This window comes from Mustelus asterias, chromosome 21 (genome assembly GCF_964213995.1).
Source record: "Mustelus asterias chromosome 21, sMusAst1.hap1.1, whole genome shotgun sequence".
NCBI classification, from domain to species: domain Eukaryota; kingdom Metazoa; phylum Chordata; class Chondrichthyes; order Carcharhiniformes; family Triakidae; genus Mustelus; species Mustelus asterias.
The window spans coordinates 809,527-821,695 of record NC_135821.1 but is presented as its reverse complement, the minus strand read 5'-3'; the positions used below and the strand labels follow the sequence as shown (position 1 = coordinate 821,695).

Sequence of the window (12,169 nt, the reverse complement as noted above, 5' to 3'; positions counted from 1 at the left end):
ATAGAGAAGGAGAGTGTGCAGAATATAGTGTTACAGTCAAGACAAAATTCAAGAGTATTACAAACTGAATGTTTTACATTCTGAACTCATGCTGACTAAGGGCATTCCCTCAAACGCTTCTTAAACAGGACCCTCATCCCTTGCAGCCAGAGAGAAAACTTACAGCCTATCACTATGAGCTCAGGTGAAAAATCAGATGCCACAGTGCCCACTATGAAACACTCCAACAACTAACACCACTTCATAAAAGCATCACCGACCTTCAGTGGTAAATCTACAATGCAGCACCAACATGCTAAGCTCTCTATCCCTTCCCCATATTCCCAGTTCTTGCTGGGATATGCCTCCAATGATGCGTGGAGATCTCGGTGCCGTACCTGGGTGACGCTCCCTCTCGTGTAGGCTGAGACTGCACGCACTCCATTTGACTAGGGAAGGCATCACATGAACAGCCTGTTGCACCCAATACTCCTGCGCATACAGTTCCTGGGAGTCAGGGCTAACACTCCAGTGCAGTACTGGAGGGAGTGCTGCACTGCTGCAGATCACTCAGGGGGGAATCTTACCATCCCGTCACATCATAGCCTGGGGGGGGGAGAGGGGGGGGGGGGGTAATTCTCCGGTTTTGGGGCGAGCATGGCCGGAAAATCCTATCCAAAGTCTTGGGTGGGTGCGAAAGATCACACAACGCTACTGCAAAGAAGAGCAGCAGAGTTATCCCAGCATCCCGGGTAATATTTACCCCTCAATCATTAAACAAATACAGATTATCTGGTCAATAATACACTGCTGTTTGTGGGAGCTTGCTGTGCACAAACTGGCTGCCCTGTTTCCTACATTACACTCTGCAAGTACTGCATTTTGCCATTAAGTACTTGGAGACATCTGCTGGTCTATTTAAATGGGCTATAAAAAGGGCTATATAGGTGTGCTGTATAAAGAGCTATATAGGTGTGCTGTATAAAGAGCTATATAAATGCAAGTCTTTCTTTCGATAGGGAGTTCCCCTCCCAACCTGAGGAGAAACACTGGCAGAACAACTGATACTCTCCATTGCTCTGTGGTGTGGTTGGGGGGAGCACGGTGGCACACTGGCTAGCACTGCTGCCTCACAGCTCCAGGGACCCGGGTTCGATTCCCGGCTTGGGTCACTGTCTGTGTGGAGTCTGCACCTTCTCCCCCCGCGTGTCTGCGTGGGTTTCCTCCGGGTGCTCCGGTTTCCTCCCACAGTCCGAAAGACGTGCTGGTTAGGGTGCATTGGCCGTGCTAAATTCTCCCTCAGTGTACCCGAACAGGCGCCGGAGTGTGGCGACTGGGGGTTTTTCACAGTAACTTCATTGCAGTGTTAATGTAAGCCCACTTGTGACACTAATAAATAAGTTGAAACTTTAGCACTTGTGGAGAGAAAATACAGCCAGTGTTTTGAGTCTGGATGACCCTTTGTCGGGGATTCCAGACTCGAAACATTGGCTCAATTCTCTCTCCACAGATGCTGTCAGACCTGCCGAGATTTTCCAGCATTTTCTGTTTTTGTTGCAGATTACACCATCCATAGTATTTTGCCTTTATGTTAAGCAGTTGGACAGGTTCCACATGAGAAGCACTCGGAACATTACGGGCAGCAAATGGGAGAACAAAGCTCCCGACACTGGGGTACTTCAACGAGCAGTAATGTCCGATATCAAAGCACTCATCACCACAGACAGTTCAGATGGAGCAGACACGCAGTACATCTGACAGACGATTAAAAAAACTTAAGGCGGCCACATGTTCACAACTTGAACACCACCGACTGGATTGGCCGAGATAAAGGCTCAAGGACTCTTTGGACCTTGAGAAATGTGGCATGTCCACCACAAACATGGGAGTACAGAAAGGACGTGGAAGCCATAGAACGGGTGCGGAGGAGACTTACGAGGACGGAGAAGATCTGCAGAGAGATTTGGACAGGCTGAGTGAGTGGGCGAGGATATGGCAAATGGAGTATAACGTTGAGAAATGCGAGGTTATACACTTTGGAGGAAATAATAACAAATGGGATTACTATCTCAATGGAAACAAATTAAAACATGCTACCGTGCAAAGGGACCTGGGGGTCCTTGTGCATGAGACGCAAAAGCCCAGTCTGCAGGTACAACAGGTGATCAAGAAGGCAAATGGGATGTTGGCCTATATCGCGAGGGGGATAGAATATAAAAGCAGGGATGTCTTGATGCACCTGTACAGGGCATTGGTGAGGCCGCAGCTGGAATACTGTGTGCAGTATTGGTCCCCTTATATGAGGAAGGATATATTGGCATTGGAGGGAGTGCAGAGAAGGTTCACCAGGTTGATACCGGAGATGAGGAGTTTGGATTATGAGGAGAGGCTGAGGAGATTGGGTTTGTACTCGTTGGAGTTTAGAAGGATGAGAGGGGATCTTATGGAGACTTATAAGATAATGCGGGGGCTGGATAGGGTGGAGGCGGAGAGATTCTTTCCACTTAGTAAGGAAGTTAGAGCTAGAGGACACAGCCTCAAAATAAAGGGGGGTCGGTTTAAGACAGAGTTGAGGAGGAACTTCTTCTCCCAGAGGGTGGTGAATCTCTGGAATTCTCTGCCCACTGAGGTGGTGGAGGCTACCTCGCTGAATATGTTTAAAGCGCGGATGGATGGATTCCTGATCGGTAAGGGAATTAAGGGTTATGGGGATCAGGCGGGTAAGTGGTACTGATCCACGTCAGATCAGCCATGATCTTATTGAATGGCGGGGCAGGCCCGAGGGGCTAGATGGCCTACTCCTGCTCCTATTTCTTATGTTCTTATATTGCTGGGATTAAGTGGTATGCCTTATGAGGATAGGTTGAGAGAGCTAGGTCTATTCTCCTTGGAGAGGCGAAGGATGAGAGTTGACCTGATAGAGATGTGTAAGATGTTGAGGGGTATTGATAGAGTGGATTCTCAGAGGCTTTTACCCAGGGCTGAAATGGTTGTCACGAGAGGCCACAGGTTTAGGGTGCTGGGGAGTAGGCATAGAGGAGATGTTAGGGGTAAGTTTTTCACTCAGAGGGTGGTGGGTCCGTGGAATCGGCTGCCGGTAGTGGTGGTGGAAGTGGATTCGATTGAGTCTTTTAAGAGACTTTTGGATAGGTTCATGGAGGTTAGTAAGATAGAGGGTTATAGATGAGCCTAGAAGGTAAGGAAATTGTCCGGCGCAAGTTGTGGGCCGAAGGGCCTGTTTGTGCTGTAGCTTTTCTATGTTTCTATAAGCACACCAAAGAACTACTTGGAGAGCGATCTCGAGCAGTGGTTTCACTTCCTCCACACAGCACAGAATACAGACAGCTAGGGACAGAGAGGTGAGATTGAAAGACTGGGCAGTCCCAGCACTGCGGAAAGTCAGGCAGGTCTACAACGCAAAACAGGTGACCTTATGCAAGCAAGAAGTTTAAGTTTATTTGTTCATGTCACAAGTAGGCTTACATGAAAATAATAAAAGCAAATTACTGCGAATGCTGGAATCTGAAACCAAAAGAGAAAATGCTGGAAAATCTCAGCAGGTCTGGCAGCATCTGTAAGGAGAGAAAAGAGCCGACGTTTCGAGTCCAGACGACCCCACCTTACCTCCATGAGCTTTGACAAAGGATCATCTGGACTCGAAACGACAGCTCCTTTCTCTCCCCACAGATGCTGCCAGACCCGCTGAGATTTTCCAGCATTTTCTCTTTAGGCTTACATTAACACTGCAATGAAGTGACTGTGAAAATCCCCTAGTCGCCACACTCCGGCGCCTGTTCGGGTACACTGAGGGAGAACTTAGCATGGCCAATGGCACCTAACCAGCACGTCTTTCGGACTGTGGGAAGGAAACCGGAGCACCCGGAGGAAACCCACGCAGACACGGGGAGAACGTGCAGACTCCACACAATCAGTGACCCAAGCCGGGAATCGAACCCGGGTCCCTGGCGCTGTGAGGCAGCAGCGCTAACCACTGTGCCACAGAATCACGCAGACACGGGGAGAATGTACAGACTCCACACAGACAGTGACCCGAGGCTGGGAATTGAACCCGGGCCCCCGGCGCTGTGAGGCAGCAGCGCTAACCACTGTGCCATCGTGCTGTCCACACTCATCTTCAAAAACAAAGAAACTAAAAATAACACGCACTTTCTTGTGTTGTTACGCTTTCAAGTGTAAGAGAGAGACTTTGAGTGACAGTCACAAAAAGCCCACAGAGCACAATATTTCTTTTCTGGATTTTCAAGATAAACAGCATTGAATAATTTTTTAATGCCTAGAAATACAAAGCTGGCAGAAGGTCAGGTTAACAATCACTTAAGAGGGGGGTGGCCACCTTGAGGGGTGGATCATTTGAAACCATTTTCAATTCACACCCAAAAAAAATCAATTTTTAAAAAAACAAATGCATTCATTTCATGTCCTTCCACCCACTTTCCTCATATGACAGTACGTGGCATTGATTTGTTTGTGGAAGGACAGGGGGGGGGGGGTTGTATATTTTTGGGTGTCCATGGATTACAAGACCATAAGACGTTGGAGCAGAAGCAGGCCATTCGGCCCATCAATTCTGCTACACCATTCAATGAGATCATGACTGATCTGATGTGGTAATCCTCAACTCCACTTTCCCACCTTATCCCCTCGATTCCCTTACTGATTAAAAATCTGTCTATCTCAGCCTTGAACATACTGAACGACAGCTCTCTACAGTAAAGAGTTCCACAGATTCACTACCCTCCGAGACAAGACATTCCTTCTCATCTCTATCTTAAATGGGCGACCCCCCCTTACTCTGAGTTTATGCCCTCTGCTCCGAGACTCTCCCACAAGGGGAAACAACATCTCAACATCTGCCCTATCAATCTCCGAGAATCCGATATGCTTCAATAAGGTGGCCTCTCATTATTCTAAACTCTAATAAAGTGCAGACTCAACCTACCGGGGGAGGTAAGGGGGAAGATGGCCGCCTTCTGTGTTGTATTGTCACCGTGTCTAGGGACACTAGTTGAGTGCAACTAAGATCCGCCATGATGACATCCAGGGACGGCACGGTGGCGGGCACTGCTGCCTCACAGCGACCCGGGGTTCAATTCCGTCCTCGAGTCACTGTCTGTGTGGAGTTTGCACATTCTTCCCCCGTGTCTGCGTGGGTTTCCTCCGGGCGCTCCGGTTTCCTCCCACAGTCCAAAAGACGTACTGGTTGGGTGAATTGGCCGTGCTAAATTCTCCCTCAGTGTACCTGAACAGGCACCGGAGTGTGGCGACTCGGGGAATTTCATAGTGTTAATGTAAACCTACTTGTGACTAATAAACTTAAGATACAAAAGTCTGAGGTCACGTACCAACCGACTAAAGAACAGCTTCTTCCCTGCTGCCGTCAGACTTTTGAATGGACCTATCTCGCATTAAGTTGATCTTTCTCTACACCCTAGCTGCAGCACGACATTCTGCACCCTCTCCTTTCTTTCTCCCCTATGTACTCTGTGAATGGTATGTTTTGTCTGTACGGTGCGCAAGAAATCATAGAAACCCTACAGTACAGAAAGAGGCCATTCGGCCCATCGAGTCTGCACCGACCACAATCCCACCCAGGCCCTACCCCCATATTCCTACATATTTTACCCACGAATCCCTCTAACCGACGCATCTCAGGACAATTTTAGCGTGGCCAATCAACCTAACCCGCACATCTTTGGACTGTGGGCGGAAACCGGAGCACCCGGTGGAAACCCACACAGACACGAGGAGAATGTGCAAACTCCACACAGACTGTGACCCAAGCCGGGAATCGAACCCAGGTCCCTGGAGCTGTGAAGCAACAGTGCTAACCACTGTGCTACCGTGCCACCCTGTAAGCAATACTTTCCACTGTATCCCAATGCACGCGACAATAATAAACCAAATCAAATAGTACTCGCCTCTGATACCGTGCAAATTGTGGCTCCCTCGTCACAGTTTGGCAATTTATTATCCTTTTGTCGCCGAGGTAAAGATCAGAATGTCTAGAGCAGCATTCATCACTCTCTTCAACATCTGAAAACCCAGAGAGATCACGAAGGGCGTAAAGTTAAAGATCTTCAAATCTAATGTGAAGTCTCTCCCCCCTTTATGGCTCCGAATCACGCAAGAAAACACCAACCAACATTGACAAAAATGCAATCCTTCACCAACAAAAGACTCCTTAGGGTAAACTGGCAGGTACCATCAACAATATTAGGCTAAAGACCCGATGGTCCTCCATAATCAAAAGGAGCAAAATGAAATTGGATAAGCCATACTTTGAATAAGTCGGGAAAACAGTACGGCAAGCTCTCACGTGGAACCGCAAGGAAAGAAAAAGCAAGGCATGTCAAGAAACACATGGGATACAGAAAATGAGATGAGAGCCAAGGGCTCTACATGGCAACAACTGGAGAGTTTGGCCCAAAACAGGATTAGATGAACAGAATTTGTCCATGGCTTATGCTCCATCAAGGAGTGAAAAGGCTCAGAACAACTTATCCTGATGACTGCAATATGAAAAACTTAGATAGCATCTCTTTTTTCCTCCAGCAATACAAAGTAAAAAGTTTACTCATTCATTACAAGTAGGCTTACATTAACACTGCATTGAAGTTACTGTGAAAATCCCTCTAGTCGCCACACTCCGGCGCCTGTTCGGGTAACACTAAGGGAGAATTTAGCACGGCCAATGCACCCTAACCAGCACGTCTTTCGGACTGTGGGAGGAAACCGGAGCACCCGGAGGAAACCCACGCAGACACAGGGAGAACGTGCAAACTCCGCACAGACAGCGACACAAGCCGGGAATCGAACCAGAGTCCTTGGTGGTGAGGCAGCAGTGCTAACCCCTGTGCCGCCCAGCAGCTGATTTATCATTCTTCAAAAGCTCAATTTTACATTCCTCAGGTCTGCTTGGTTGAAATGCATTACACCAGACGGGGAAAGCAAACTGGACAGGTCAGTAACTGTACAGAACGCTGATTAATCCCCCCCCCACCGCCCCCCCAAACCCGGCCAAAACACTGCCTCTCGCATAGGTTACAGCAGGCAGCCCAGTATTGGCCCTGGTGCACCCGAGTCATGGGTTTGACCAATGATGCAACGTGCAAACGCTCAAAACGCGTGGAAATACAAAGCTGGTTAGCAAGCAAATAAGGTCAGATTAACAACGGCTACTGCCCTGCCAAACAGAGAGGGGGAGGGGAGGGGAGGTAGACAGACAAAACATGACAAGTTTTCAATTCACCACCAAAATGAAAAGACACAAGGGATCTTTTGGCAGCAAATGCACCAGGCAAGTCATTTAGTTTCTGTTGCCTGATGTGAAGCTAATTTGCAGCCTTTTCATACATAAAAGGATAATTTTAGCCAAGTCAGAGGTTTGGGGGAGGTGAGGAGAAGAGTGGGGCAAAAGTTTAAGGATGGTTGAGGGAAGGGGCAGAGATTGAAGGATGGTTGAGGGGGGAGTGGGAGGTTGACGGGGGCAGAGGTTTATGGGTGGCTGAGGGAGGAGGGGAGCAGAAGTTTAAGGATGTTTTGAGGGGGGCAGAGGTTTAAGGATGTTTTGAGGGGGGCAGAAGTTTAAGGATGTTTTGAGGGGGGCAGAAGTTTAAGGATGTTTTGAGGGGGGGGGCAGAGGTTTAAGGATGTTTTGAGGGGGGCAGAAGTTTAAGGATGTTTTGAGGGGGGCAGAGGTTTAAGGATGTTTTGAGGGGGGGCAGAGGTTTAAGGATGTTTTGAGGGGGGGCAGAAGTTTAAGGATGGTTGAGGGGGGCAGAAGTTTAAGGATGTTTTGAGGGGGGGCAGAAGTTTAAGGATGGTTGAGGGGGGCAGAAGTTTAAGGATGGTTGAGGGGGAGGGGGCAGAGGTTTAAGGGTGGCTGAGGGGGGAGGGGGGGCAGAAGTTTAAGGATGTTTTGAGGGGGACAGAAGTTTAAGGATGTTTTGAGGGGGGCAGAAGTTTAAGGATGGTTGAGGGGGAGGGGGCAGAGGTTTAAGGGTGGCTGAGGGGGGAGGGGGGCAGAGGTTTAAGGATGTTTTGAGGGGGGACAGAAGTTTAAGGACGGTTGGGGGGGGGAGGGGGGCAGAGGTTTAAGGATGGTTGGGAGGTCTTTATAAAGTCCCTGATGCAGACAGAGTGGATCCACTCTGGGCTTTAGACAAATAGGAAGTAAACACAGACCCCTCCCCCTTCCCTCCCTCCCTCCCTCCCCACACACACACAGCCAGGATAATGCAGCATTTAAATAGGAATACAGACATAGGGTCTAAACCCCCCCCACCCCACAAATTAACATAACATTGCTTTTTGAGGACCCAGTAAATCCTTACCAGCCTGTGTGTGATTTCTAAGTGGAGTTATGATCTTATTTGCCGCCCCAGTGGAACTTTCCCCCTTCTCCCTGTAGTTCTCTCTCTTCCCCACCCCCCTTCAGCAGCTTTGACAACTTCAGGGAAACCCACTGGCTGCAACCTAACTCTGCTCTGCCTCCCCTCCCCCACACACTCACACAAAGTCCCGCCTTCCCGCCGCCCATTGGACCGCCGCCCCACACTCTCCCCTCCCATTGGTCCATCCCGACGTCCATCACCGCCCGGCGCCATCAAGTTCGATCGGCGTGCGTCGCCAACGCAACTTCCGGTGGGAGACGGTACCGAGCGGTGATGTTTCCTTCACATTTTCTTTTTTCTCCCACCCTCGAACGCCGCCTCGGGCCGATCAGAATATTATTCAATATATTTACGATTTTAAAAAAAATTTCCTCCTCCATTGGGAATTGTCCTGTGATCTTTGCCCCGCCGCCTGTTGTGACATCGGGCGCCATCTTTGTTTGGGGTATCATTGGGCGCCATCTTTGTTTGGGGTGTCGTTGGGCGCCATCTTTGTTTGGGGTGTCATTGGACGCCATCTTTGTTTGGGGTGTCATTGGACGCCATCTTTGTTTGGGGTGTCATTGGACGCCATCTTTGTTTGGGGTGTCATTGGACGCCATCTTTGTTTGGGGTGTCATTGGACGCCATCTTTGTTTGGGGTGTCATTGGACGCCATCTTTGTTTGGGGTGTCATTGGACGCCAGCTTTGGTTTGGGGTGCCATTGGACACCATCTTTGGGGTGTCATTGGGCACCACCTTTGTTTGGGGTTTCCTTGGGCATGGTGCAATTGGAATCCAATAAAATTCTGGGACTAAAAGTCGAATGATGACCATTGTCAATTGTCGGAAAAACCCATCTGGTTCCCTAATGTCTTTTATGGAAAGGAAATCTGCCGTCCTTACCCGGTCTGGTCTACATGTGACTCCAGGTCAAGATGGTTGACTCTTAATTCTCAGCAAGCCACTCAGTTTGAGGGCAATTAGGGATGGGCAATAAATGCCCAGCCTATCTCACACATGTCCCCTGAATAAAAAATTATCACTGACATTGCTCAGCTTATAGTACATTTTTATATTATTTCATGGCTTGAGGGCCGAATAGGAAAAAAATAGATTGGGCCAGTATTCTTATTTCCCCATTTCTACTGTTTTATTTCCTCCTGAAGGAATATGAACACATGAATTAGGAGCAGTAGTAGTCGGCTACTCGATTTGTCTTATGAAGAGAGATTGAGTAGTTTAGGCCTGTACTCACCAGGATTTGGAAGAATGAGAGAGATCCAATTGAGGTATTTAAGATGATAAAGGGGATTGACTGAGTAGATGTAAAGTGGATGTTTTCCCTTGTTGGACATTCCAGAAAGAGAGGCCATAGTTTTAGGCTAAGAGGGGGCAGATTTAAAATAGAAATGAGGAGAAATTAGATATAGAATCCCTGCAGTGCAGAAGGAGGCCATTCAGCCCATTGAGTCTGCACAATCCCCCCCAAGGCCCGTAACCTCACATATTTACCCCACTAATCCCTCTAATTTATGCATCTCGGGACACTAAGGGGCAATTTAGCATAGCCAATGCACCTAACCCGCACATCTTTGAACTGTGGGAGGAAACCAGAGCACCCGGAGGAAACCCACGCAGACACGGGGGAAGCGTGCAGACTCCGCACAGACAGTGACCCCAAGCCGGGATTCGAACCTGGGTCCCTGGAGCTGTGAGGCAGTAGTGCTACCCACTGTGCCGCCATGCCACCCATAGGTTTGTGAATCTGTGAAGTTGTCTACCCCAGAGTGTACATCGGAACACTGAACAAATTTAAGGGGAGATCAATAGGTTTTAAATTAGTAGCGGAAGTAAGGCTAATGGGGAGTGAGCAGGAATGTGGAGATGAGGCCGGGACTATATCAGTCATGATCATATTGAATGGCAGAGCAGGCTCGAGGGGCTGAATGGGCTACTCCTGCTCCTATTCTTATCATAGAATGATAGAATCCCTACAGTGCAGATGGAGGCCATTCAGCCCATCGAATCTGCACCAACCACAATCCCACCCAGGCCCTATCCCATAACATAGAACAGTACAGCACAGAACAGGCCCTTCGGCCCACGATGTTGTGCCGAGCTTTATCTGAAACCAAGATCAAGCTATCCCACTCCCTTTCATCCTGGTGTGCTCCATGTGCCTATCCAATAACCGCTTAAAATAACCCTAGTTATTTACCCTAGTAACCCCCTGGCAATTTAGCATGGTCAATCCACCTAACCCACACATCTTTGGGTCTTATTGTTTTGGGTCTTACAAAGATACGTAGAGGGACAGGTAGTATTGAGGAAGCAGGGGGGCTGCAGAAGACTTGGACAGGTTAGGAGAGTGGGCAAAGAAGTGGCAGATGGAATACAATGTGGAAAAGTGTGAGGTTATGCACTTTGGAAGGAGGAATGGAGGCACAGACTATTTTCTAAATGGGAAAATGCTTAGGAAATCAGAAACACAAAGGGACTTGGGAGTCATTGTTCAAGATTCTCTTGAGGTTAACGTGCAGGTTCAGTTGGCAGTTAGGAAGGTGTGGTGAACCACAGATGGTTACCACTATGGGTACTGAACCATAGATGGTTATCACTATGGGTACTGAACCATAGATGGTTACCACGATGGGTACTTGTACATATGTTACTCTTGTTACTGTTGGGGTTAGGGTTGGGGTGTTCCACCTGTTGGTATTGTTCTGTGGTACACTCCGGTTGGCTCCGCCTTCCTATAGGAGTATAAAGGTCACTGCACTTCCTAGTGACCCTTTAGTCTGGGATAGTATTGTTAAGCAGTATGCTCTATTCTTGTTGCGAATAAAAGCCTTTATTCCTGGGTACGATCTAGCCTCGCGAGTGGATTAATCGCGCATCAATTTTATTCGCAACAAATTTTGTTCTGAAAAAAAAATGGAGCAGATGCTGAAACCCGATCGGCTAACCTTAGATCCGCGTGCCGCTGGAGCGTCGAACACTTTCGACCATTGGTTGAAGTGTTTCCAGGATTATATCGACGCCTCAACAGCAGTCCAAAACGACGCCGACAGATTGCGGGTCCTCCACGCAAGGGTAAGCGACACTGTGTATGCAACAATCCGTGATTCCCAAGACTACAAAGAGGCCATCGAATTACTCAAGAAGCTGTACCATAAACCGCCAAACAAGATTCATGCTCGTCACCTACTAGCCACTCGACGGCGGCAGCCCGGCGAAACGACGGGACAGTACCTGCGCGGACTTCAGCAGCTAGCCAGAGCCTGCAACTGCAAGGAGGTGTCGGCTACTCAATACACTAACGATCTTATCCGAGATGCGTTCGTGGCGGGAATCGGCTCATCCTATATTCGCCTGCGGCTGCTAGAGCAAGGTAACTTGGACCTAGCTAAGACGGTTGAATTGGCTGATGCGATGGAAACGGCCTCCAGAAGTCTTGAAACTTACCCCACTGACCATGTGGGAACATCGTGGCAAGTACAGCCACCGACTCAACTCTACCCAGCGGCTCCTAGGACTGCGCGATCGTGATTTCAACCTCGGACCTGACGGCTGCGGCAGCTCCAGGAGGCCCACGGTGCTATTTCTGTGGTGAAGCACCCTCGCCAGAGATGTCCGGCCAGGACGGTATTTTGCTCCGCTTGTGGAAAGAAAGGGCACTGTGCTAAAGTGTGCCGAGCGAAGCCCCCTTCGAAGCCAAGCAGTGCTGCGTGTGACTCCCCAGGATCCGTCTCCTCATCTCCAGCTTCGTCGATGTCTTCAACCACGTGCGATT

At 48.9% G+C, this 12,169-nt stretch overlaps 1 protein-coding gene across 1 annotated transcript in view; it reads right to left on the bottom strand.

Moving 5' to 3' along the window:
* The window catches only part of LOC144509004 (oxysterols receptor LXR-beta-like), a 48,656-nt gene extending 40,168 nt beyond the window's left edge, over positions 1-8,488 (bottom strand). Inside the window, exon 1 of the mRNA XM_078237238.1 lies at positions 8,334-8,488. The gene's annotated coding sequence lies outside the window, so the exon portion shown is untranslated. The remainder of the gene's footprint in view (positions 1-8,333) is intronic.
* Positions 8,489-12,169: the final 3,681 nt, after the last annotated feature.